Genomic DNA, 6,537 nt, shown 5'->3' on the forward strand with positions numbered 1-6,537 from the left:
GTTCTCTAATGGAGCGTCTTTCCCTTTCAGGAGCTGACGCGTGTGACTGCAGCAGACCTGAAGACCCTGAGGTAGGAGATGTTTCCTGAGCTGGAATTGGGTCTGTGCAGAAGCGTTAGCCGACCTCGTGCTACCTGCGCTTATTGTCCTTAATAGCCAGGGCTCCCGTACTTCCCTCCTGCCTTTGCCTTTTGCTCAACCTGGTGAGGAAGGGAAGCACTCGCAAAGCAGGGAAAGCATGTGGGTCTCTGTTCCTTGCTGAGCTCAGACGCTCCCCAGAGGGGATGGGCCACTCTCTGACAAGATCTGCTTTGCTGTTCCTGCAGGAATTTGCATGGGTTTTTGGAGGAGCAAACCCAAAAGTTGCAGCTGCTGCAGGAGGAGTTGGCTGAACTGAGGGTGGAGACCAGGAGTATGAAGAAGGTGATCCTGCATTTTGGGGAGGGAGGCTTGGCTGGGCAGAACCCCTGAGAAAGCGCTCTTTGGGATTAGTGGTGGGCTCAGAGTGCTGACCACAGCAAGGCAGCCTTTGCCAGAGGCTTGCTGGGTGAGCTTCTGTGCCGCACAGGCCCTTCTCCAGGCCCAGTTCAACCGGGCCGCCTCAGGCAGCGGAAGACTTCCAACATCCTTCCCCTTGGCGCGCCGGCGCCTCTGGCTGCTCTGGCCGGGCCCCTGAGGTGGTGGTGAGACCCAGGCACGCTCACGGGGCCAGCCGTCACTGGCAGGGCCTGAGCCCATCTCCTGGCTGACCTGGAGAGCGTGGAGGGTGGGGAGGAGGGTGTGGGGACCCCCGTCAAGCCACCTCGGGGCCGGGGCCAGGGCCGTGGCCACAGATACTGTTCTTCCTCAGTCCTTGTGGCTCACGTCAGCCGCAGAGAGTCTCTCAGCTCTGCGGACAAGGCTTGCCTTGCCTTGCGTTTCTGACACTGGCCCTTCGCTGCTCCGGGCGCTAGTAGCCACGCTGAACTGTGCACTGATGTGGTCCTTTTCTGTGCTTGTTCATGGCTTTCTCAGGAAATGAACCTGGCATTGTCCAAGATGTCTCTGGAAGTCTACGTCCAGATGTCTGACTGGGCCCTGAAAAGCACTGGTATGGACACAAGCAGCCCAGTCTCCTTGCCCTGCGCTTGTCTGTAGCACTCCCCAAAGGAGGCTGTGCTCCAGGCGCTGCTCTCCAAAGTGGGGGAGCTTAAATCTTCACGGGGTCCAAGAGCAAGGCTGTGGCAGAGCGGCTCTCTCAGACTCCCTCCCAGTCCTGCCCTCGGCCTCTGCGCAGGTGCCTCGGGCGCTGCCCCCGCACACGTTCCTGTGCTGACGGAGGGGCTCTCTTCCTCTCCGCTGCATTTGGAAAGGGAACGGCTGGGTCATCCTTGGCTGCCCACAGAGCAAGCCCTCAGCTTTGGTCTGCTGTCATTCACATGGGCACCTGCTGCCTCCCAGCACCCTCAGACCTTCTCGTGGCGCTGTGAGAGAGGCAGTCACCAGGCACGTGGATGCTGTCATCGCCATGCGCAGCTGGGCACCGCCACCAGCGTGCTGATGAGGACAGGACTGACAGACGTGGAGCTGGCCGGCGGTGTCAGAAACAGTGTCTGAGCACCAAGTCCTCCTACTCTGTGGCCTCTTGCAGTCATCTGCTCTCCCTTCTTTACAGGTGCCAGCATTGACAGGCAGAGAACTTCCAAGACCTATGACTGCAAAGAGTGGACCTACAGGGTTTTATCGTTCTTTTGCACTGCCAACCCTCCTGATACTATTTTGCAGGTATCGTAGCGGAAATCATCAGTGCTGGTCTCCTTCCTTCCTGCAAAGTTGGGGACTGACCGCCTCAGGGGCTCTCCCCTCAGTCCAGTGGTACTGCTCACACCCACAGTGCTGATGAGGCTCCTGAAACCAAAGCTTGAACACAGGGCTGGGCTTGCTAGAAATCAGTGGTTCCCCTCAGGAGGGGAACAGAGCGGAACTGATGCATCTTGCCCACAGTTCTCTGTCACAGCTGGGTGAAACACTTTCTCCCTGCTGACCCCATTTCCACAGTCGTCCCAAACAGTGCCTTTTTGGGGGTGGGAGGCGGGAGGCAGGGGGTGCCCTGCAGAGCCACTGGGCAGCGAGGTGTTTCTGTAAGGCCCCCAGCTAGGATGGTCTCATAAGCGGTATTCTCCTCTTTTCTGAGGAGAGCCCCCTTTGTCAGGCAGGGAAGGAGCCCACCCTCTTCTGTCCACTTCCTCACAGGCGCCTAATTTTTGAGCTGAAATAGACCCCACAGACACACCGGCGCCTATGCTTCAAGCTACATGAGCAGTTGTGTTGGCCCCAACGCTCTCTCACACTTCATTGCTCTCACGCTCTGGTTGCAGCCGGATGTTTCCCCAGGAAACTGCTGGCCTTTACAAGGGCATCAGGGCCAGGTTGTCATCAGGATGCCAGCACAAGTCCATCTGACTGCCATCAGCGTGCAGCACATCGACAAAGAAGCGTCTCCATCTGGGACCGTCAACAGCGCCCCCAGAGACATCGCTCTCTTTGTAAGTCTCTGCTGGGCACTTCTGGCTGGGATGTGGCCCCGGGGGAAAGCCGTGACAGGGACTTGCTTGCTTTTGTGCATCCTCTGAGGTTTGTGTCCTGCTCTCTCCTGAGCACTGCAGCGCCCTCGCGGGATGTTTCAAGGGCTCTAGAGGTTTCATCCCTCTCAGGACTTAGTCTGGCCAAAGCACCTCAGGGTTCTTGACCAAAACTCAAGGCGGAGACTGAGCTCCACCCTAACCGGTGCTAGACTACTGCTAGAGCCCCCGGAGAGGCTGGGTAGATAACAGGGCTGATCCAGCGCGTACATCCCCTCTTTGTCGGGACGAGTCTGAGCTGCTCTCCTTGTGCTTTGCCCCTGAGGGAGTGGATGCGGACGGAGAAGAGGAAACTCTCCTTGGGACGTTCCTGTATGACGTGGCAAAAGAGCCCCTTCAGACCTTCTTTCTGAAGGTAGGGTCCAGGCACAGGGACAAGATGCCGGAGAGCAAAACAGGTTTGCCTGCAAGTCCGTGGCAGGAAGAGCGTGAATCCTTTCTCCCTGGGCCCAGGGGCCCAGGCCACCGCCGAGAGAGACCTGGCGGGGTTGGGAGGGCTGAGTGGCCTGCGGTGGTGGTAGCAAAAGGACAGCAAGGGCAGGGTCACACCGTGGGAGCACGAGTCATGAGAGATGCCTGGCTGCAGCCACTGCCTCAGCAGAGCCAGCTGCACACGCGGCCACTCCGCCCAAGCAACGTCCTTGTGCCGTGGAGAAACAGGGATGCCTGGTGGCAAAAGGTGTCGGGCAGCACCATCGCTCCATGCTGTGGCCTGCTGGCAGGCTGGACAGCGTGCCCCTTCTCTCCCGGTGCTCTCCCGCTTGCCAGGAGGAAGGCAGGCAGAGCGGACAACGGGAGCCTGGTGGGGTTGCACACCAGCTGCCCCACACATAGGAGCACCTCCCCGGCCTCTCTGTTAGCACACAGCAAGCAGCAGAAGGAAAGGGGCAGAGGGAAGGGAGTTGCAGCCCCAACCGGGCCGGCATGCAGAGGATGCCAGGTGCCTTCCTCCTTGCCATGTCCCCAGCCTCCCCAGCAGGCCCGGTACCAGCAGTGAGCCTCAGATGTCCACAGCCGCTCCCACCCACGTTTGGGAGCTTGTTCCTGAGCAGGAGCAGGGCTAGCAGGGGGCGATACCGTTGATCGCACTGTTGCTCTTAACACCTCCGTTTCCATTTCCCTCTTTTCTTCACAGAACGCGCCGCTTCCCAGAGCCTTTTCGTATATCAAACTACTCGTGAAGAGCAACTGGGGAAACCCAGCGTACACCTGCATTTATCGAGTGCAGGTTCATGGGAAGAGGGCAAACCCAGAAAGCCTCAGCTGAAACCGGCGAAGAAAGGCAAAAAAAAAAAAGAAGAGAAGGGAGGGGGGGCAGAAATAAATGCTGTGGCCGTTCAGATCGGTGTAGAAGATTTGTCTCCAAAGTGGGGTGCGCGAGAAGATCCATCCGGGGGAGGGCGGGAGTGCGCGCTGACGTGGCCACTGGCAGCCTGCAGGCGGGGGTTGCAGGGTGACCAAAATCATTGGGCCAGCCCTCGGGGGCTCCCAGGGCCAGGAGCTCCTCCGTTCCTTTCGCGATAGTGGGGCCGGAGGAGCAGATGGAACAACTTGGGCTAGCACCTTCCCAGCAACCAGGCTGCCCGTTTGTTGATTAACCCATAATTTCTGTAAAATGGGGGTGGGTGGGGAGCCTGTCTGACTGGCCTGTCGGAAACCCCATTCCTCACCCCATGAACGTCGCTGTTCTAGCTCTCGCTACCTCTGTCCATTTGTGGCCAGTCAGGCGGCAGCTGTGTGGCCCCAGGGGAGCCCACAGGTTCTCCCCGCCCTGCTCAGCCCTGGGGAGCCCCAGTGTGATGTCAGAGACGCCACTGTGAGGTCAGAGCTGGCCGCCCACACAGCCCTGTGGTGCGCGGGGAAGGAGCCCACAGCTGCTGTGTGGCTGTTGCCCTGGGCAGGCGCGCTCCTGCTGCCAGAGCTGTTTCTGCCTGGGCAGGCCACACTGCTGGAGCTGAGGCGGAAGAGCTGAGCGGGGAGCCTGCCTTTGCCCAGAGATGGCGGGGAGAAAGGCACCCCGGAGAAGACGCCAAGGGGCCTCAGACGGCTCCTTGGGGAAGAAGGCTGACCAACAGCCAGCAGGGGAGGCCGCGGAGCCGAGGTACGAGGTGGGCTGCTCCTGCCCGGGGCCTCGGGCTGGGGAGGTAGCAGGGACACGGCCTAACACGGCCTAACACGGCCTAACACGGCGCGGAGCAGCATGGGGAAGCCGACAGAGGCTTCTGAAGAAGAGCCCACCCCAGTGGCTTGCGAAGCCCCCCTTCTGCGGGGATGGGCCTCGGCTGAAAGCCTGGCTCGCTCTCCCGGCCAAAAGCCAGTGTGCAGCCTGGGCTTTTGGGGAGGCGGCAGCCTCCTGCTGCAGGGGCCAGTGCCCAGCCCTGCTGCACGGGGAGGTTTTGCTGCCGGGGGAGAGTTTGCTGCACGGGGAGGCCAAGCCCCTGGGACCTGAGGCTGGCCCCCTCTGGACATTGAGGTGCCTTTGCCTCGTGTGGCTCCTTGGGGAACACGGCCTCTCAGCAGCCAGGAGGAGAGGCAGCGGGGCCGAGCTGCTGACAGACGAGTAGATACGAGGGTTCGGGTTTAGATTCGAGTTAGGGTCAGGGTTCAGGTTATCTCACACTCAGATGAAAGATGAACACCCTTATTATGAGAAAGTAATTGATAAAAGGTTCACTCATATGGTGGACTCCATGTATGAACCCAGCCTGACCAGATGATACATAGTTCCAGTCGTAAGTAATGGCATTACTACTGATTTCAGATTTTTTCGAGAGAAGATATCCTTGTGAACTGAAGGCCACCTGTTGTGGCCTCCACTATCATTTACCAACTTCACATATCTGATTTCAAGGTCTTTGTCTCATTAGAAATTTTCAGAGCTTGAAGTGGAAACCTTTCTGACAACTGACACAGTTTGGATATATCAGGAAGTAAATCTTCCAGATCCAGATGGAGGGATTAACCTGAAACTATCCAGATCCATAGATGCATGTTATGAGTCCCTCTCCCTAATGCTGTCTAGTGGATCAGATCTATACAGGAGCAAAGGTAACCTGTGGCCCATGAGAAAGATAAGAAAATATAAAGGAAGAAATTATATCTCTACAAACCATTCCATTAATAAGTTGGGAAGATTTGGCCAGATCTCCACAAATACCTGGAAAAATGCACAGGCACATAAGACTAGATGGGAATTCTTCCATCATCATGCCCAGTTTCCCAAGCATATGGGATAATCCTCTACACCTTCTACCTTTATGCCTTCTGCTACTAATTTCTCTCCTTCTGGCTTCTCAGCTGTAGAGTCTGACTTTGCCCGTTTCTCATACCATGATCTCCCTCTTATCACACAGAGGGAAGTCACAGCATGGAAGGGTGCTTGGAAAGAGGTAATGGCACTTCTGTTTGTGCTATTCTGGGGGACTTTCCCTGTAAACAGGTGTAGATTCTCTGCTCATTAAGGACTACTACTGCGAAGTCCACAGACAACAATGCCACAGTAGTTGACATATCCATTTTCTAGATACATCCATCTTCCTGATGGCTAAAGTTCCTGTGGAGAATGATCTCTGTAGGTGCATCTATGGTTACAGTCCACCCTGTCTTGCTATTTCACCACCAATTCTCAATTTGCAAAGCACAATTGCATCATTTACAACAAAACAACCTCCCAAAACACAAGTCAACATGTCCATCTTATTTATCACTGCAGTTTATTTTCAATTCAGCATTTTGGAAACACTAGATTTGCTTTTATTGCATAGCATACTCTTAGCATAGAGTAATGTCCCACTATCATACTATTTATATCAGAAAAGAAATTACCAAAGGCTAAATTTGAAAAACCAAAGTTGGATAACAATATGCTTTGACTAGCAATCATAAAAGGTTGCTCATAAAATAGAATAGCCTGGAA

The 6,537-nt window shown here is 56.1% G+C and overlaps 1 long non-coding RNA gene across 1 annotated transcript; it reads left to right on the forward strand.

The window, feature by feature from the left end:
* The first annotated feature begins 2,892 nt into the window (after positions 1-2,892).
* LOC142082406 (uncharacterized) lies at positions 2,893-3,925 on the forward strand. The gene is made up of 2 exons (XR_012673701.1): positions 2,893-2,976; positions 3,757-3,925. It is a non-coding gene; the product is annotated as an uncharacterized LOC142082406 (long non-coding RNA).
* Positions 3,926-6,537: the final 2,612 nt, after the last annotated feature.

This window comes from Calonectris borealis, chromosome 4 (assembly GCF_964195595.1).
Source record: "Calonectris borealis chromosome 4, bCalBor7.hap1.2, whole genome shotgun sequence".
Taxonomy (NCBI): Eukaryota; Metazoa; Chordata; class Aves; order Procellariiformes; family Procellariidae; genus Calonectris; species Calonectris borealis.